Source organism: Camelus ferus, chromosome 8 (assembly GCF_009834535.1).
Source record: "Camelus ferus isolate YT-003-E chromosome 8, BCGSAC_Cfer_1.0, whole genome shotgun sequence".
Classification (NCBI taxonomy): domain Eukaryota; kingdom Metazoa; phylum Chordata; class Mammalia; order Artiodactyla; family Camelidae; genus Camelus; species Camelus ferus.
In genome coordinates this window covers 63,839,323-63,861,679 of record NC_045703.1, presented here as the reverse complement: position 1 = coordinate 63,861,679, position 22,357 = coordinate 63,839,323, and positions in this window count along the sequence as shown.

The following is a 22,357-nucleotide window of genomic DNA, read 5'->3' as shown; positions in this document are numbered from 1 at the left end:
TTTCGGATGTAAGCGAAGAGCTCTGAGGGTATAATAGGAAAATCACTAGAATTAGAATCAGAGGGTTATGTTCTCACTCCAATACTTCCTGGCTGGGTGGCATGAAGCAAGTTATTTAACCTCTCTGACTCTATTCTCTTAAATCAGTAAAATGGGAATGGAAATTATAATGTATCTCTTGCAGTGTTTTTGCAAGATAATGTAGCTAAAAAGCATTTTGTCAAATTTTAGTGCTATGCCAATGCCAGTTATTAGCAATTCTCTAAGCCCAGTGACGTCTATTTGCTTATTCATCTGTTAATCATGATTGAGACTGAGCTCAGTTCACTGGGGGTTGGGCAGCTCACTCAGGCAGCCGTGGGGGGATTTGGAAAGACCTCTCCCCAGCATCTGGGGAGACAGGATGTGTGGCAGGTCGCAATTTACAGCAGGAGGCTGCATGAAGGGAATCTACCCCGAGGAGACTGCCTCTGCCTGATTCTGTACTTCACTGGCCTTCCAGAAGTTACAGCGGGAGGGCTTTGGTGCCCATAACACGTGTACTTCCGGGCAGCTTCCATGCTGGAGAAAAAGGACTGAGAACCACACTGATCAAACGCCAGCTCCCACCCCAGCTTGATCCCAGCTGCCACTCTGTGACATTGCGGACCTTTCCCCCAGAGGGTGACTGCTTGAGTTGTCCCATCCCAGACCTCAGATGTCTGATAGGAATTTGAACCTAAAGCAGTTTCAAGTGTAAAAAGTCCACAACTGTCACCACAAACAATTCCTGGAAAACTTCATCATAAAACATCTCATTGTAAAGCAGACTGTATTATCCCATAGAAACCAACTTGTAATTAGGGAGTGTGTTCTTGATCAAGGGCTCAAATCCAATACATCACAGAAATGACCAACAATATGTCATAAAGGAAAAGACACAATAATAAAATTCTAGGGTCATTTGAATTAGTAAAACTGTGCCCCAGGTCTTATAAAATGAGCAAAAATGGAGCATGTACCATGATTCTGAAAGGGCCCTATCCTGCTGTCAAGTACATCGATCACATAAAAACACAACTCTACCTTGCCATAAATTTGACTAAAAATTAATGTATCAATAATGCATATTAAACATTTGAAATACAATGACTTTATTTGCTGCCCTTGAATTTAGAAGAACTCTTTAGGGAGCCTTTGGGTGAGTTGAGTCTCCTTACAGAGCCAGCTGGTGAGCAGGGACCACGGCAGAGCACAAGCCTTAGCCTTGGATGGGGTTCTCTTTTACATTTTTATTAGTTGTGGAGATAAATGAACTGATAACACGCTAATTAAATTTGTAGGGGATGTCCCGCAACTTTAAGATCTTGCCTAAAGTGGACAGACCTCAACAGAATGAAATTCACTAGGGATTTACGATGAGACTGTCATCAAAGTGGAAGAAGAAGAAACCACATGTCATTATTATCAAAGAACTATTTCCTGAGGACTCGTCAAGCTAGGGGAAATATGACTGTGGTTTAAGAGGTTTAAAAGCAGTAAAAGTGTTGATCGTAGAGAAATTGAATACCCTGAGTTACAAGACATAGATAAACATAAAATAGGCACATTCTGTAAGTATAACACATAGACATTAAGCACACAGTCAATAAAAGCAGCAGGCGTAAGGTGTACGGGGCTCCCCTAACCCTCTGCCCCCTCTAGCAGAGCACATGGCACCCATGGTGTCACTCAACCTGTGAGTCACTCTATTGAGTGACACGGCTGTCTTCCTGCTCGGGCGTGTGTTCCTTGTGTCTGCCCATCTGCTCCCTATCTGACCTATAATAAATACTTCAGTGAATGTTTGTTGAATGAAAAGACAAATTAATGCTCTGTTTTCCCAGGAGAAGCACTTGAGCAGGAGTCAAAAGCCCTGAGTTCTCATCCCACCTCCACCACTCACCGCATTTGGATCTGGAACAAGTTCCAGTGAGGAGCCTGTTACCTTTTGAACACAAGGGACCTCGTGTATTACTCCTTCCCATGTTGGGCCCATGGCCTGAAAATTCTGGACTGCCAAGTCCACTTTTATTAGGCAATCATCTCTATTTTTCCCTTGAGACAACCAGTTTTATAGTCTATACAATGTATCATTGGTAAATAGTCCCCTTTTGAAAATCGAAAACAGACCATTGCTGCCCTTACATTACAATTTTCAGTCTCCAAGGTGAAAGCCGTCTTGATCGTAGCTACAAGGCCTTCTTGAGGGCTTGAGGACAACCTTGAAGTCTGTATTATTTTGAGTTGGGACCTGGAGAAGGAAAGGTTGGCACTTGAGAACAGTCTACACCCCAACATATGTAATTATGGATAATTATTTGTGAAATACAGGGAAAGTGAAAACAAGGAAGGAAAAGATGAAAGGTATTATCTTTTTAAACAGAAGTAAGAGGGATGTACATTTGTTTTGTTTTAATCTCAACAACAAGCAGTTCCATGCACAACACACACTTACCCAAAGAGACATCGGTGAAGCACATGGTCCTCCCTCACCAGCCAAAGGGTCAGGAACCTATTTCCCGTGTCTCTGAGTAGACGATGCCAGCCTGGCATTGGTAGGATGAGTGAGACCTAGGGCAGTGCCTCCCAATCCAGGTGTGCAGGTGGAGGCTTAGCCATGCTCTCGGAGAGTGAGGGGTAGTGGGGAAGAGGGAGGAAGAGGGGGGAGAAGCAGAGCTGCCTGCCTCTGTCTCGCCAGGAGAGGCAGGAGGAAGGACAGAAAACGCCCACCTGGAATCTGGAGGAAAGGCCTAGGACCACCACGTGCTCTAGGGTGCCCCCAGGTGCCACGGAGCTGCTACAGGACCAGGGATCTCAGGAAACACACTCTCCCACGCCCTGCCTCAGGTGCCCCATTCCTCCGATGCAGGTGGCCATCTTGCTTCACCCAGCTGGGTTAAAAATGAAGTATGGGTACTTTGAAAAGTTGAAAAAGTTATTAAACTATAGTTTTTAAGAAAGGAATAAACAGTTCTGTCTATCTGGGATGAAAGGGCACAATGGCATAAAGGCTGAGGTGCAGGCTCCTGGTGGCATCTTCAACCCCATGATGCTCTGACTACAGGGCTGCGGAGGGCAGGTTCTCAAACCCATCATCTCCTGTGTTGTTTCTGTGCTTCGGGAGGCAGGCCGGGGAAGGGTGCCCTTTCCTGACCATAGCTTTAAAAAAAAAAAAAAAAAAAGAGAGAGGAAGGGGGAGAAGAAAAGTTTCTAAATTGTTCTTCCCTTTAAAGTACTAAGCAAGGATAAAATAAGTGGAAAAAGGAAGAAGGAAATCACAAAAGAAAATTTTTAAATGAGGGTACATTGGAAAACTTGAAAAGTGAGGAAAGGGAATAAGAAGTGGAGAGAGGAAAAGATTGGAGAGAAAAAAAGAGATTTATTGAGAAGACGAAAAAAGAGAAGCTGAGAGCAGATAGAGGCCAACTTGAAAAGAAATGGAAGAATGTGTAAAAAAAAAAAACTGACTTCACTGAGCACAGGAATAAAAAGTAATGCCAAATAAAAGGCAGAAGAAAAAAGCACTAAAATGAAAGAGCTATCAGAAAGGGAAAAATGTCATGTGGAGATGAAAGAGATTTTTTTAAATGGGGGTTAAAAAAAAATCCTCCAAGCATTTTTATTTAGTTAGCCAAGGAAGAATATGCATTCAAGAGGACAGGAGCGAGAAGAGGAATGACAAACAGTCGTCTAAGAAATTAAATGATATTAAAGAAAAGAACAACGAAGAAAGGAGACAGATGATTTTGGCAAAGGAGAAAGTCTTATATAAGACATTTTCAGCAGCTAAATTAGGTTAAAAGCCTTTTGTAAACATCATTGTCAGTAAAAGGCCTTTATTGAACTCACTTTGAACCTGGCAAACACAGGTAGGGAGAACACAGAGGCCCTTTAAAGAGGAACCAAGTCAAATCAGAAAACAAAAGTAGTTAACCTGGAGGAACAGCTCCGGGGCACACAAACCAGTCTTTCATTACCTGACACACAGAAGGCATTCTAACAATGCCTGTGGAATTAACGAATAAATGGATGGATGGATGGATGGATGGATGGATGGATGGACAGACAGACGGACAAATGAATGAATCTACGAGCATCAGGAGTCCCCTGTGTCTATGACTCCTGATGACATAGAAACATTTTCTATTTCCCAACCCATTGTGGAAACTCCTCTTCCTCCTTTGTTCTGCTAGCAAAAAGGACAAAACCCCTGGGATCCACGGTCTGCTCAGGAGGGAGTCATCCCAGCCGCATTTTCTGTTAGCAGGGGAGGAAGGAAATGGTGCAAGTTTTCAACTTTCAAAGCATTTATAAAATTGTTCATTTTATCCCAGGCACGTTGAGTGAAACAACCTCATTATCTCTAATGAAAATCAACTTTGAGAAGTCTAGTGGTCATTTGAACGACCCCAGAAAAAGAGAACAATACAGGTCATGGGATAAGGAGGGCGAAATAGTTAAGTCCCCCGACACCTGAATAAGAGAGACTTCAGAACTCCTGTGGATGGAGACAACTTAGCTTCGTTCAGGACGCCTTTGAGGAAGAGAGATGTTAGCTGGGTTTTAAAATTTGAAAAAGATCGGGCTGGAGGATATCAGAGTAGGAAATGGAAAACACAGGTGCCCACACAGTTATGCACTTAAAGCAGTTAAAATAGACATTGAGAGTTCCCGTGCCATTTAAATGGCCTTGAATAACGACCCCAAAACTCTCTCCACTTCCTTTGACTGCTTTCATGATAGAAGCTACTTCCTAGCTACCAAAGCCTACAACCAAATTTAAAGCATTTTTTTTTCCTTTAAGGAATACCCTTTATAAGGCCAATACTGGGATAAACCCAGGGAGATGCTAGGCAATAATTTTAAATGATTAAATGTGTATCAATCTCAGCCTTGAAATCTTACAACTGCAAAGGATAGTTTTAGGATGGGGTTTGAATTGCAGGAAGGGATCCTGAGACCTGGGAGATGTTTCATCATTTCCTTGAGAGCCAGAGAAGTAAGACAGAGAAGTAAGCCAGGTTTCAGAAGAGCAAATCAGAGCTAGACAAATACGTTTTTACATCAGCCCAGAGACTTCCAAGTTGCATATTAAGTGTGGCATATTTAAATAAACGCATTTAAAATGGCATAGTAAGCCGTGTTCATTTTAAATCATCAAGAAATCCATTAGATAAATAGCACAGACTTGTCCCTTTAAAAAATTAAATGTTAAACTGGGAAACATTTTCAATAGGATTTTAAAGAGTTTCTCATATTAATGGAATTAATTATTGAAGGTTGGCACGTATATGATCAAGTTTCTTCTCTGTTTGAGAATAAATGGACTGCCTTTCACATCTGCTTTCTTCAGATCTGAAGTAATGCAAGTGTTGAGAGAGCTAGTGGCTTATTATTACTGTACTTAACTTAAAAAATCAAAATATTAATATCAGTTTCTAAAAGGGATACAATTGTTTAATTTCTGTAATATGATTCACTATTTTCTTCGCTTGTGCTATTAGAAATGGTTATTATTCTCTTCAATTGAGCTCAGTTTAAACTCAGACTCCAATAAAAATCAGGGTCACAGAATCAGAAGTTCAGGAGGTTTATACAAGAAGAGAAAAATGGAATGTTCTTGGAATTAGAAGGAAACTTGGTGATCATTAAAGGTGCTTAATAAATACGTCAACTGGAAAATTTTACCAATAATGAAAAAAACTGGGTTTTGGAAAACAGCACCAGCTACAATGAATCCATCCTTATCACTGACGATTTTCAGCAATTCCTGTTGTAAGTGCTCAAGCTTCTTTTTTCTTTTTGCAGGTATGAGACAAAGAGGAACTGTGCAGTAACATAACCGTGAGTCAGAATGAAATTCTGCTGTTGAATTCAAGGCCAGAAATCACATTTTAGTGGCCATAGTCTCCTTGAGGAGTCTCTTAATGAGACCAAGGAGGGGAAAAGATCAGAAGATGATCATAAAAAAAATGATACTGCAGATGGAATGCAGTTAGGCTGAAATAGACCAGAAACAATGATCCACTGACCGACCTGCAAGGTAAAACATTCCCTGGAACTAAGTGGACCTTTTCTCATCAACCTCTTAAGCACTCCTCAGGGCGCTCGTTCATGCCACCTAAAAAGTATTTGCCAAAGGAACCCTGGAGTTCTACAAGGTTGTAAATAAAGAGCTAATTCTCAGAAGCGATTTTGACTACAGCAGATCGCCATAGGATCGAGCGAAGAGCGTCAGAGAATCTCGGGGCTCTTTCCCTGCTGAAATTTATCCATTCGCTCGTTCTTTCCACTAACGTCGCACACCTTTATGGAGACTCCAGTGAATTTGTTAGACAATACTTAAGCCTTGACGATCATCCTATTGATCCTGATCATAATCCTTCATGATCAGCCTTTCATTGAAACAGAAAGAAGTAAGTATATTTATATGCATAAAGAAAGAAATATATTTATAAATAAATGTAGTTTGGCTTCTCAGTATGAGGTCATGCCATACTAGGAAGCCAAGCTATATTTATTTATATTATGTTATTATTTTTGGCCTAGTTGGCTCATAATGGAACCATACTGGCAGATGTGGAAGCATGATTCAAAACTCAACCAAGGCAACTTTTCCAAAAAAATAATTGAAGACTGCATTCAAGCCTTGCATATACATAGACACCTGCTATATTTGCATAGCCCAAGCTCGCAGAAAGTTTTAATCAATCATTTTCTGTGTGTGGAATTATCCAACCAGAAAACCATTACTTATTTCACCAGGAAAAATATTTTTGTTTTTCTTTGCTGCTGGATTTGTTGCATTCTGCCTCTACCCCCATCATCCCTCCCTCCACCTGAAAACTTAAGTTTATACCAAAATATATGGATCAATGTCCCAGTTTATAAACAATCTTGACTTCTTTTTAAATCTCAAAAAAAGTAGATTCTGTCACTTCCTTTGCCAATATGCATAAAAATCCTATCTTTTGTCACACACCCCTTCATTTATATTTATTAAGTGTTCCTCACTGGGCCAGGTACTAGGAAACCAGTAAACAAAAGAAGGAGACACATGTCAATTAAATAAACTTTAAAAGTATGAATTATAAAGCACGATGACTGTAGAAGGTACTACATGAAAGGATAAAACAGGGGAACCTAATATAATTGTAGGATTGGGGTGGCAATGGGTCAATAAAGAAACAATATTTGACCTGAGACTTTAATAAATGGACGTGAACCCAGAAGAACTTGGGAGGGAGTTATAAGAGGGGGAGGAGAAAGTTGCAGGCAAGGAAAAAAACAACATGTGCAAAGGACCTGGGGCAAGAGGGAGTGTGCTCATTGAAAAACTGAAAGGCTTAAAAGAATGTAATACAGAAAAAGAATGAGAGGGTTGAATTAGATGAGGCTGGAGGGACTTGGACCCAAAGTATCTGAATCCTTGCAGACCTCATAAGGAGTTTGATCTTCAAAAGCAACTAAGAGCCATTCAAAGGTTTCCAGATTCACATTTTTGATAGCTCATCCTAGGTCCAGTGTAAGAAGTGTATTAGTGTGAGGAGGCCTTTCAGTCAACCTAAAACAGGTGACAGTAGTGCCTACTAGATGGGTACCAGTGAATTAGAGAGGAGTGTATGCATTCTAGGGACATTTCAAAGATAAAACCCACAGAATTGGCTTTGTTAAACGAATACATGAATGTATTAGTGAATCAGTCCTTAAAACAGTTCACATTTATCTGTTCTCCTGACTTACCCTACTGACTGAATTGTAGAAAAATTGTCTATACAAATGGTAATTTGAAAAAAAAAAAGAGAAAGTATAAAGTACATCCAACATTAGTATTTTACCAAAAAAAAAAAAAAAAAACGCTTATATCTTATAGGCCTATTTCAGGTTATAGGCACATAATCTTTCATTCAGTTATCATTGTCCCCTTTGAATACTTTTGCAAGAGACTCTCCCAGGTTTCTAATTTATTCCCTAATTATTAATATGTAAATGTTAGTAGCCTTCAGTTTAGAGCCAAGCTACAAATCACTATTTCTTAAAGTGTGTTTCCCAGAACTAGCCTATGTGGAGGTAATAGATATTACTTTTTAAAAATATTTTTTAGCAAAGAAACGAAGGTTAAGCAATATTTAACCAGTTTCCTTACTGAAGGACTTTTCAGAGCCTGTAACATGCGAAGGTGCATTATGAATTTCCAAGAGAGAAACAGGTAGCACGTCCTGACTCCTGTGTTCATGGACTGCTTGCCGCCAGGCCTCTCAGGGCACCCACATCCCACCAGATCCTTTGGAGAATAGAGCCATATCCATATTGGCTCAGCAACTTGAACTGGGTTTTGCATAAAACAGGTCTTAATAATTTGTTAAATGAATGAAAATGTCGATTAAGAGTGGCAAACTCAAAAAAAAGAAAGCGATTAAGTGTATGTCTATGCATGACTGGCACATTGTGCTGAACACCAGAAATTGACACATTGTAACTGATGGTACTTCAATTAAAAAAAAAGAATTGCAAACTCTAATGCCAAGTCTCAGACAAGAGGGGTTAGCAAATGCCTCAGGTCTCTAATGGGGCAGCATCAGGATGGCCTCTCACATCTCAGCATCCAGCCAGTTCATTGATGTGAAATACTCCATTTTTGGAGAAAGTCAGAATTCCATATCTCCATAGGAAATTTTATATTTTTTAATTTTTTTTAATCCCATAGGTCAAACGGAACATATACTGGTTTTCAGTTTCAGAGGCTTTCTAATACAGATTACCTTTCTGCACATGAAAACAAAATTACAGTGAACGGTCAGGACAAGTGACCCTGATGGAGCCGCCATGAATCCTCTGGTGACATCCATACACGCTTTCCCCCCTTTTAAAGAACCCACAGTGTCCATTTGAGGAAAATTCACCCCTTCATTGCCTGGAGCGTCATCAGAATCCCGAAAATGATACCAAGTGATACTGCCAGACCCTGAAAGAAAGAATTATTTTCTTTAGATAAACACATTTTTTCCCTGTTCAGGAAAGATCAGGTCATTTAGGAATAAAAAGCAACAGCGGAGCAATCCCATTTGAGAAAGCACATTACTACATCAGAGGCAACACTTAGATACAGCAGCACAACCAGACCAGAGTTTAATCACCGATGGAATTGTTAGTCTGCTTTGCCTACAAGAAGTAACATCACTGCTTAAAAGACAGTCAATTTCAGATGTTTGGTATCAGATTCATCATCTTATTGGTTACCCAACCCCAAATTTTCTCCTGTCTTGCTTAGAATACTTGTCCGTTTCAATACCATCAGGTGCAGGAAAATGCACCCTTATCAAGTTTGTATTTCTTAAATCAAACCAACAATACACACACACACACCATACACACAGGATTAGGTGTTCTGGCTTTCTTCCCCTTATGTGTGCTATTGCTATAATGGGAGTTTTATTGCTTATCCTCTGCTTAAAATTCAATTTGTATATCTTTTTCTTTTTTTATCAGTTAGAAGGCCAACATGAATAGTGGGGGGGAATTACAGTGGTAGCATGTCTCTATTTTGTAAAAATCAATTGTGTTTTTTGATAAAGTGTTAACTTGAAAAAATGAGGGTTTGTTTTTTTTTTTTTCCGCTAATGGAACTGTATATGTAATAACACTTCTCTAATCTAGAGATAATTTGTTTCATGACCTCAACAATTTAAAATGTATCCAAGAAAATGGAATTGAACTAATAATTATGAGAGCCAAAATAGATGATAACAAAAAACACTACTACCACGCCATGTTGCCAGAGTGGGTTTTCCTTCAACCACTTTTAAACATTTTCATAAACATAATCTCACTTGGCTGTTCTTTTTTTTCCAGATGATCAAAGTCCTTTTATTTTTTATTAATTTTTATTTTGTGTTGAAGCATAGTTGATTTACAATGTTAGCTTCAGGTGTACAGCAAAGGGATTCAGTTCTACATATACATCCATATATATTTTTTTCAGATTCTTTTCAATTATATGTTATTACAAGAAGTTGAATATAGTTCCTTGCGCTCTACAGTCGGTCCTTGTTGTTTCATTGTGTTCTTCTTAACAACATCGTAAGAAAGAAAGAGTTGGTAAAATTATCCCCATTTTTCAGATAAGAAATGTGGGGTTACCATGTAAGAGTTCATCTGAATCAGGACAATGATTTAAGCACTATCAATAATGACATCAGAACAACAGACAAGCTGGGATGGTACCCGGCAAACTGGAGCATAAGGTCACCCTAGAAATGCAATGGCTTCAAGCCATGTCCTTACGCATGCAAGCCCTTCAGTCCTTCTCTCAGGGCTCATTTGCTCCTTTTAACAGCTGATGTGTTTCCACTGTGAGGCAAGATGCTACCTGTAGCTGACAGGTGAGGAGTGCAGAGTCAGCCTAGAAGGGCGGGATTGGACCGGGAGTCTAACATAGATGAGCTTGGCCAATGGTCCGAATCACAGTCACCAGGGCACTTAATGAACTTGTGGCTAAAGTTTGATTCAAATGTCAAATCAGTTTTAAAGATAAATGCAGTGCCCAGTGTCTGAGTCAGGCGGTGACAGTCCTAGAGTCAGGGCTTAGTTCTCCAGGATTTCCAGGGAGTAACTACTCTATATTTGGGGTACAGTGATTGGTCAGGAGGGGCAAGAAATGATGAAGGAGAAAAAGACAGCAAGTCAAGAATGTAAGTCTGGGACAAGAGAGTTAAAATTCAAAGCAGTCCCCAGTCTCAACAGAGAACGGGGCTTAACAGGAGCTGTAGCCAACGATCCGGGGTCTCGACCAGGCATGTGGGATCGGAGCTTAATGGGAATCTGCAGGTCCTGGGGCATTCACATGGCTGAGGGACCTGATTTAGGGCAATAATACTAAACCCAGAATGCAGCTTCTAATTTCTGCTAAGCTAGTGGCTCAGGGAAGATATTCAGAAAGAAGAAGGGAAGACAGAGTCTCATAGGAGCCTCAGTGCTGACCGGGCCATCGTCTGATCATCTTGGTTATTGATGGACTGCAGGTGGAGAAGGGGAGGCTGCTGGACCTCAGCACTCTCACAGTCAGAGACCTGCCAACCAATGGACATCTGAGAAGAGGCAGGTGCCCTTGAATGAGTGAACAGGGATCCACACAGTTTAAGCAGGATTCTGCGTCCAGGAGTTCCTGAGAGCCCTTGGTTAGATGATAATGGGTTTCTTTGCTCTAAAATTGGTTTTAAATGGCAAACCTGAATCTTCTTTTCCACAAAGGTTAAATTATATGCTGTTTAAAAAGGTGTGGCCATATTTAATAGATTTTAGAAAGATGATCTGTCCAAAATAATTAACATGGAAAGAATTTTTACTTCAAGAGTAAGCCCCTTGAGCTACTCAGAAGCTTCAGTTATCCAGACTGAAGCATTCAAATGTGTCTGAGAGCCCAAATTTTGGTGCAGCTGAGTATTGTTTTGCTTAAAAAGATTAGAATTCCTCCAAAATTAGCATATACTTAAATACTTTTTATTCTCCCTTTTGAACTCCCCTCTACAGAGTTGTGATGCTCAGGGCAGCTTCCTGAAATGCTCTAGATCTCCTCCCTTTACCTAGAAATGAGAGTATTAGATGCCTTAGATGAGGGGTCAATACACTATAACCCACCAGCCAAATCCAGCCCAACATCTGTTTTTGTAAATAAAGTTTTATTGGAACACAGACACCCTCAACCATCGACATACTGTCCATGGCTGCTTTCAATCCACAATGGCAGAGCTGAGTAGTTAAACAGACACTGTATGGCCCGCAAAGTCTAAAATATTCATTACGTGACAGAATATTTACTACTTTCACCTGACTTAATTATTCTCGATGTTGTAAGTGTAGACAGACAGATACACAAGTATGGAAGTCCATAAATACTATTGGAGATTTCAGAGTTCCTCAGAGTTTAGTCTCATTTTTTTGGACTCTCTCTGCTTTCCTCTAGCAGTTTTCTTCCTATTGCTTCACTTTGTCTACTGCTTTTTCTCTCTCTCTCTCTCTTTAATGTCCATCTTTCGAAACATTTGTCTGTAATTAACCCCATATAACTAATGATGCTTCAAACTGATATGGTATTTTTCTTTAAAAAGACTAAGGTCTTTGAAAACACTATGTCATGGTCTTTAAAACAAAATAACTTCAAAACTAAAGGAAGCAAATCCAAAATGGAGGAACCTTGTCTCCCCTCAACCAGTTCTCTCTCCGTTTGACGTCCTGCAGAAGCTCCCAAATCCGTGCCCACCTGCCTCCGTGTGTGCACATGTTACTCTTGGCTTTAACAGCTTAGCTCTTCTCACTCTCGTGCCTTCAGCCTTAAATTCCAACTTTCAGTTTCCACCCTTATCGGCCACACTGCTTCCTAAACCAGTGCACTGACCTTTCCCACATCACTTCTTGCTGCTTCTTTTCCTTCACATTTTCAGTCTTCTGATCATAATGGAAGCATTTTGGCTAAATCTTCTCTGTCTGAAAATCTCTCCCATACCTTTGACTCTTTTTCTCCTAAATCATTTTAAACCACTCTGCCAAGTTCTATTTTTACCTTTTCTTTAAATAGACTTACCTCTGAGCATTAAATGACTCCTACTCCTTCCCCTTGAGTATCCCTATATAGGATACCCGCTGGGGCTACCAGTTATTTATATTTCAGCAATCAGCCTCGGGGTTCCTTTCCCAGCCTGCTGCCATTAGGAGAACTAACGCAGAACAAACTGTAATGTGGCTTTTTCTCTGTAGTGAATCTGAAAACAAGCAATTAACTTCAACTGATAAGAAAGCACCATACATCCATAATTACAGTTACACCTGCTGTAATGTGGTGCTGGGGAAGGGAGGAGATGGACTTAACTGTGAAAGTTCTTGTGCAATTTAGTTGAGCATCATTCTTTAAACTGTATTATCCACACTGACCATGTATACTTAGTACCAATCAAACAGGGAACTAAGACGTGGATAAGGGCATTTTAATCTGGCAGCACCTTAATTATTGTGTACGTTAAACAACTGAAAATTAAAAACCAACATTATTGACCACTCAGTGTGTGACAGTTCCTATGCATGCTAAGTATTTTATAGAATTAGCTCTTATAATCCTTCCCAGAACCACTGCTTACAGTGGTTGAGGTTGTACACTGCACAAAAGTAGCACATCTAAGGAGATGGTCACATGGTAGCCATCTTACAATTCTGTAATTTCTTTGTATTTTAATCAAAATTTTATTAACTTCAGAGATGAGTGAACTGTATAGTTATTAAGGTAGTTTTGGGGCTCTAAACTCTCAATTAAAAAACTCTGAAATGTCTTTTTTCAATAGAATATATTATCGCTTTCTGATTGGACTTACAAAGGAAGAATAAGTTTGACTATTAACACATCTTGATGATCTAACAACATTCAAAATAACCTTCGTTTCTAAACAAGTTGCTTTTCTCACTGAAGTACTGATTAGTATCTTAAAATTTTTTTTTAAGTTCTTCTCAGCATCAATACACTGTAGTTCATACACTCTGCCACGTGTTTTCTGTACCAAGTGGGATTGTGGAGATCCTATTTTAAAAACACAGGCACTTTCATCACGATACAAATAACTAGGTAATAACTAATATTAATTTAGCATTAATAATATACAAAGTAAGTATTAAATTGACATAAATTAGAGATTACTATGTAATGATTTACTAATTACATTAGAGCACTTGTTTATTTGTTGCTATGGAAATTTCATAATTAACTGCTATTAAAATTTTTGGCTTGTTATGTATCTATTATGTTTAAATGTGATTTTCTAATTATTGTGATTAAAAATTCAAACTGTGTATTATATTATGTTTAATAATTTCATTTATATTGTGTATTCAGAATTATCTTATGTTTGCATAAGTATAATTAATGAGAAATATAGAATACACTAACTTCAAAAAGATTTTTTGCTTGAGAATGGGAACCTTTCTCTAATTTATGCAAAGGTGTCCTGTAAGCTAGCTGCAGCCCTGATTCCTCCACCAACACTTCGATGGAGAAGCTACTGTTACTTTTCCCTCGTTATACATGAGGAAAAAGAGGTTTAGAAATGTTAAATGATTTGCTCAGTGTCAAAGAGATAGCAGGTTATGAGGACCAGAGTCAAACCCTGATGCTTAGAGCCAGAGCCTTCCTGCCTAACCTCTAAACAGCAAGGTTTGTGGAATTCTGGATCTCCCTTCCCAGAAAAGGACCTCCCTTGTGCTCCTGCCTAGATCGACATTTCTTCCACTGACGTCAGGGACTGGACAACTAAGGTGAAGTGCATTTCTTTCAGAAGATGACAGTGATGGCAGAGGAAGTTGATCATCATCAGCTAGCCAGAAGTGCAAGTCAACACTGGATTTCCAAAAACATGTGCCTGTTGCAAGGACAAAGCATAATTTGATAAGAAGCAGATTTAGATTCTAATTCTGCCTTCGCCACTTACTCAAGAACTTCCCCCAGACCCTCAATCCCCTCCAGTATACATCTCCAAATCATTCGTGGCATTATTTCCTACAGTGGCAACAGGCTACAAAAATTAGTCCTTGTTTTCAAACTGCTTGTGGTCTAAAAAAGGAAGCCACTATGGTCACACAAGTAATCAAAACACTGCAGAGTATGAGTTAATCAGATTAGCCACTAGAAGGCCTTGCCTAAGGCAAAAAATGTGAAATAACCAATATTCAGGACATCTTATTTATGTCTTCTCTCCCTTGGGGTCCCTGGGGAGCCCTACGGCTTGAATAGCAGGCGTCCTGGAGAAGATTGACCAAAGCATCTCCTCCTCAGTGTAGTCCTCCCTCACTCTGCAAGGGAGACTCCCCTCCCTCCTTCAGTGTCCTCCAGGAGGGGTGTGTGTGTGTGTGTGTGTTTGCTTGTGTGTGTGTGTGTGTGTGTGGTTGCAGGACATTTGGTCCAGTGTAAAACATCCATAAGACTTTTGGTTCATAAAACATTTAGTCCATGTCAAAGATCCTTAAAATATTTTTTTCCTATGCAAAACATCCTTCAGCATATTTGGTTCATACCAAAAGGTTTTGGACAGGACCAAATGCCTGCTAACTGAGTGTATGGGAAGGCAGGATGCATTTAAAGAATCAGCTGTTGTTCATTTCCCTTATTCCTGTCCAAATCAACTACATTAAGTACCCGATTAAGGTTCATGAATGAATGAATGAATGAAAGGGGAATAAAACTGCATACAAAACAGGAAGTATGTAGAAAAGACTAGTATGTAAGAGGAACCAGGCTATGTGGGGAGGCAGCACACAAGTCCAGAGCCTAACTCTGTTCACGGGTTTTCAAAAGCTAGATGGAGGTAAGTGAAACCCCCAGAAGGGGCAGCTGTGGTCTGTTTGGCCGTAAGCCGCTTCATCATTCACCTGCAGCCGCCACCCCGGGTCTGCTTTGACATGAGATCTTTAAATATTGGAGGGGGGAATCACTTAACTGCTATCTGATTCTTCATCTGTAAAATAGAGCTAATGACTCTGACCTTCCTCATAGAGCTATTGTGTGGGATAATTAATTAATAATTGCAGCCTCCTTTGAGAGTAGAAAGGGCGACATAAATGCTAAGCATTATTTCCATGCAGTCTCCGCTGGCCGCTCTCAAGTACATTCCGGTCTCGGTGTCTTTGATCTGCTGTTATCACCTGAAATAGAGCAAACAATGCCTTTGTATCATTAAGCAAATGCATAATGAATACTATTCATGGTTAAAGGTTACTTAGCAATGTAACTTTTTTTTTTTTTTTTTTTTTTTTTTTTTTTTGCCTTTAGAATAGGGACATCCTCCTGTGAGAGGATTATGTAAGCTAATAGCTAATGTATCAAAGCAGAGGGGAGGAAAGAAGCAGCTATGGCAACCAGAGCCACGAGGCCCACGATTTGGCCTTCAGAAGAAACCTGTGTCCATCCTTCAAGGGAGGGTGAGGAGTAACAGGGAGGACACCGCGGGGGAGGCGAGCAGAGGGCCAGGGCCGGCGCCCCCTCCTGCCGTCAGCTCTTAGCGTGTTGTACGAGGCATGATGCGCAGGCTTCGGGAGCGTGCAGGGTTCATGCGAGAGTCGAGTTGCTCCATCACTGCCCTCCTCCACAAGCCCCTCCGTGTTCACTGGTGCTTAACTGGGGAGACTTGTTTTTCTTTTGACTGTAACCTTTTCTGGAGACAGAGGTGGGCAGCGCTGTGATCAGAAAGCCTTTATCTTCCCTGCATTCCTACTGATGCTCGTTTATCTCCACAGAAACGGCCTCCACTCCAGGCCCTACGGATACCAATGCAGATCATTAACTCCAGCAGCAACCATTCCAAGGTTTTAAAGGTGAGCTGGGTAGCCCGATAGAGACACACTGTCTTATAAAATGTGCAAAAGCTCAAAACCCATAGATTGGTTCTTTTTGTTTAATATTAAAATATTGGAACAGAGATTAGGTCTCCCTTATGTGTTTCCTTTAGTTTTAGACAAAAGAAATAACACGTCCATTGATTTTTGGTTTAGATTTTGCAGGTTTAGACTTTCATGCTCCAGCACAATTTTAAGGTATTCGGTTATTCTACAAGTTAAATCTTTAAATGTTAGAGTTAACTTTTAAACCCTGTTTTTCAAAAACCATATAAATTTACAATGTCCTCCTCTCCCTATATCCCTTTAAATAATACCGAAAACGCCGCTCTCACAAACCCCCCTGTGGTTTACTGCCTTGACTATAGAGATTTTATGTCTCTTATTTGGCATCGCTGTTTATTGTCATTCCTCCATAATTCTGGGGGTTTTGCTGACCTGATTTTTATTTCCGTATCCTTTCAAAAATCTATCTCCGCTATGCTTAGTTAACTCAAACTTTGGCAATGTTGGAAGCTACAAAATCTTCCCTAATGTGGAACAAGATCGCCACCCAGTGGCCAGTCTGGGCTTCCTTTCGTGCATCCTTCCAGGTTTTTCCCCGCATGTTTTTATTTCATTGGATTATATACAGCAGAGATGTCCCTAAAGAATATTTAACCCACCCCTTCATTCTTCAGATAAGAAAACTGAAGGTCAGAAGGGTGAACTTCTTTGATCAAGCTCACCCCGCCTCATGGCATGCTACACCCTTCAGTTTTTCAGTGACAGTGGCTCAGACCTGGGATTGAATTCCGGACTCAACCAGTCCAACCCTCTACCACACAGATGAGGAAACTGAGGTGCGGAGAAAGGAAATGGCTTCTCAGGATTCACAGAGCTGATCAAATCTGGACAGGAACCCAGCTTTATTCACGCTTAGCTTGGTGTTCATTCTCCTATGAGAGCAACCCCATTCAAAATGTTCTCTTTTTCTCCCTTGAACTATCATAACTCCAGTCTTGACAGGTAACCACAGCATCTGAGAATGAACTGCTTGAGTTTTCCCTCTCTTGGAAATGGATAAGACCACACCAGAGGAGCCCTTAGAAAGGCAAAATTCATTCTCATGGATGAATTGTTCTTTGTTGACAGATATTAAAATATTTCACCACTTCTGTTTATGCTTAGGAGGTGATGAATTTAGGTGACAGGAATTAGAAATTACAGCTACACTCTCTTTTGGTTTAAGGAAAATACTTATCTCTAGCTCAGAATGTCTTGATTCTAGGGTGTGACTGCATGGATTAGAGAACTTTCCTTGGCAAGTTGGGACAAGTTCTCATTGTCCTTCAGCCCTTGCCCCCTGTAACTTCAAAGTCACTGTACTGAAACAAGAAACGTCCTCATCATTGGTGATTCTTGATCACTGAGTAACTCTGAGTTCCTAGGTTCCCAGGTGGAATAGGACTCACACAGCACCGCAGGTGCCGCATGCTCTGCCCTGACCCCCCTCAACATCCCCAGGCCCTCCCGGGTTTCCCCAAGGCTGCCGGCTTTCCGGCTCCCCAGCTGTCCTCCACGCTCAGGGCTTTGGGGGACCTCCCCAGCTTCCGATGGGAAAACTCTGAGCTGAGCTTCACAAAGGTTTTCAACGGGTCCTCAGTGGGACTGAGGCTTAGTTGTCCTAGAGCCTTAGCATTAAACTACTGTTAAACCACATTTAATTAACTTTCCTCCCTTTCCTGTCGCATGTTTCCCATGTCCTCATCTGTGCTTCCTGGGATCATGTCCCAGGTAACCTACCAGCATCCACGTCCTGGACTCGGGATCTGAATCCGAGGTGACGCTACGGTGCTCATATTGTAAAGAAGCCCTTGTTTTGCCTTGGTGGTGCGACTAGTCCTCTAATAACAGTGTGCCCCGGAGATTGTTCAGCCTGGCCCATGTCCCTGTGCCCAGGCAGATGGACGACGAAGCTCAGGAAGACGAAGCTCCAGGCCTTCACTTGAATAAGACTCTTGCAAGACTCTGGGAGGGGCCTTGAAAATGTACACACATGCTGTTATGTTTCTGTAAAATGTTAAAAGTAAGGCATTTTAACCACAGTTAAGACCACTGTCTCTTTCCAAGTGATGTTCTGGTGGCAGAGGCCACTTTGGGAATCTGGCGGAGGTGGAAACTGAGTTAGGAATACGCATTTTAACGAAATTTAGAATGATGTTTCAGAACATTTCAGGAAAGCAAATGCAAAATTATGGACTCTTGATTTATGTGGATCTGAAGTCTGCTGTCTGCTACCTTTAAATTTCTGTATTTAAAAAACTGAGAGAAAATTTAGATTAAAAATATATAATGGGTAAGAAACAAAAGCAATAGAGTGATAAATAGAGCGATAAAGTCCATACAAATTATTTTTATGTCAAGAAATAAATTGCAACAAAAATTCATCATATCAAATGCAGCAATTTAGTAAGAGGAATAAATAAATTAAGTAGACTAATGAATAGGCTCATGGACTGTTAGATAATTAATAAAAAGGAGCAAATCATATGAATACATTAGAAAAAATTAAATATCTTGATTATTTGACACCAAATATTGGAAATACTGGCATCAATGAATCTAATATAAACTCATAATGCATCACCACAACAAGGACCCCTATGATAAATTGGTTAGTGCATGTCATCAAAGTATTTAAAATTAGACACTGCACACACAGACAAAAAACTTTAAAATGCCCTAAAAACATACTGATCACCTACATGAAAAAGCTTAAGAGATTTTTCAAATTTGACAACAAACCCAACAATTTATATGACATTGCCAGTAATAGGTTCGAAGTGGCAAGAAGTATTTCTAAACTATCAAAAGTAAAAACCAAAATTTAATCAATCAGAGTGGAGGAAAAACTGAATTGTTTTTCTATCTTATGGAAAATATTCTCAAAACATTTTCATCTGAAAAAACAACCAACAAGTTTGCATCCCAAAATGTAGGGGAAAAACCATCAAAATAGTTTAATTAATAAAAATACTACATTACTTTTCTGGATGTTGTGATGTTTGTGCTATTTATCATCAAATATTTGTCATGTCTTAAATTTCTTTCTTTAATCCAAACAAATAATGACTTTCCTATCTAATTTTGTGTTCATAATTTAGTTTTTTTCTCTTTTTATTGACATACAGTCAGTTTACAGTATTGTGTCAATTTCTGGTGTGCAGCATAATGTTTGAGCCATACTTATGCATACATATCTTCATTTTCATATTCTTTTTCATTATCACTTACTACAAGATACTGAAAATAGTTCCCTGTGATATACAGAAGAAATTTGTTGTATATCTATTTTATATATAATAGTTAATATCTGCAAATCTCAAACCCCAGTTTATCCCTTCCTACCCCCTTTCCCCCAGTAACCATAAGTTTGTTTTCTGTATCTCTAAGTCTGTTTCTGTTTTATAAATAAGTTCATTTGTGTCTTTTTTTTTTTTTATATTCCACATGTGAGTAATATCATATGGTATTTTTCTTTCTCTTTCTGACTTACTTCATCTAGAATGACAATCTCCAGGTCCATCCGTGTTACTGCAAATGGCATTATTTTATTCTTTTTAATGGCTGAGTAGTATTCCAATGTATAAATATACCACAACTTATTTATCCAGTCATCTGTTGAGGAACATTTAGGTTGCTTCCATGTCATGGCTATTGTAAATAGTGCTGCTATGAACACTGGGGTGTTTGTATCTTTTCAAATTAGAGTTCCTGCTGGACACATGCCCAGGAGTGGGATTGCTAGGTCATAGGGTAAATCCATTTTTAGTTTTTTGAAGAATGTCCGTACTGTGTTCCATAGTGGCTGCACCAAACTACATTCCCACCAACAGTGTAGGAGGGTTTCCTTTTCTTCACACCCTCTCCAGCATTTATCTTTTGTGAACTTTTTCATGATGGCCATTCTGACTGCTGTGAGGTGATACTTCATTGTAGTTTTGATTTGTATTTCTCTGATAATCAGTAATATTGAGCATTTTTTCAGAGTATTCAAAATTTTGAATTCTTTTTCTTAAAGAGAGCCTCCCAAATTTTATAAGCTTCTGAGTCCATCTCATCCCAAGGCTTCCTCTAACAGTGAACATGATGCATTAGGCCTTAGTCTTGCAACAGACAAGAAAATGCTCTATCTTCCACTTAATATACCACAAATGGATTTGTCCCATTTGACTCCCCAAAAATCAATGCACCTAAGAGAGTGAGAAAACAGTGACCTTTCTGAAACAGCATGAATCATTACATTTTACAATAAATTAAATCGGAAGTACATACATTCAAGAAAAAAAAGTACCAACCTACTATATTTAATAGTGACCTGCCCTGCTGGCACTTCAAAAACTTAGAAAGAAAAAAAATTTGTCATGTGAATTACAGAGATGGTCATCACAGGAGAACGAAGGAAACCTGGCAGAGACCCTGGAAGAGTCTACCTCCTTGGGCTTACGAGCCAATAAGAAAATAAGACAGTGTGTTAACAAACTGCAAGTCATAATCCTTTATTGCACAGTAAAAACTAATATAAAATATTGTAACCATAATTTTTTTGGAAAAGAAAAAAATGATGTAGAAAGAATAGTCTAGTTTAGAAAACAGATTAAGGATCCTATGAAACATCTGTGTGTGAGGGAGGAGGTGCTACAGGGTTACAATGTAAAAGGCATTTGTAACTGTGGATCTCAGCCTAAAAAGTTTGCAAAGCAACTATGAGGAACGCGGAGTGGCTGCGGATTTAAGCATGAGAGAGTAAGAGTTACAAGGACAGTTACCAGAGTTCAGTTTGACAATTCGTGGCAGATTATGTGTAAATTCACTGAAATATGGGAGGCATTTTTTAAATAGAAATAGTAGTTTAAGTCATGATAGGATTCCTGAGCAAAACCACAAAAGCTTATTAACTCAAAATACAATATATACATTATAGTATGGTATATGATATGGTACAATATGTTAATACAATGATATGATGCAATATAATGAACCCAATATGATATAAATTAATGATTGTAGTTATTAGGGCCCTAAACCAGCACTCCCATTTCCCTCCCCACTGTCTCTCCCATTTGTTAGACTCCTGAGCAAACTGTTTTCAAGGCAGTCTAAAATTACAGGATTTCAGTCACAATATTATATGTATACATTTCAAGCATAATTTAACAGTCTCCTATTTTGTTTTGCACTGCCGCTGGATTTCACTGAACATAACCGTTACCTAACCCATTCTGCCTAACTAGAAACCCCTCACTTTCCCTGCCCTCACCGCCCCTGAAAGAACAACAGAGGTACTGAAATGAATGGGCTAAAATGGGCTAAAATGAATACTGCTTTTAAATTGGATAACAGTACGATCAAATGACACATTTGTTTTAAGGTATAACATTTGTAATTCCACCCTTAAGAATACCCTCTGATGTTAGAATTGCCAATGTCTCTAAATAATGAAGCAAAAGAATAAAAAGTCAATATGCAATGGCCAAGCTCAATAAAAACCTGTGGAAGGGAAAGTCATCGTTCATGAGAGCCACCGAATAACAAATGGACAGATTATCCTCTGAGCTTAATTTGTCACATGTTATAACAACAACAAGAGAACCACATTCTAACAATTATTGGACTTCAGAATCTTAAGAGTATTAACAATTCATATGTTGATTATATATAACTTGATATATGCCTGCTACGTGAGTGTGTTCAGCCAGGAAGAGAGAAGGGGAGGAGCATTAACACTTATCAAGTATCTACAATGAGTTGGATACTATATTTCATTCAGTATATGCATTATCTTATGAGGTACAGTGACACATACTATTTTGTAATATTTTAACATCACAAAGGTTTTGGAACACTGTAAGTTATCCATTACTATTCTCATATTACAGTCAAAGAAACTCTATTAGTTTTTTCTGGCTGCTTTTATAATCCACCA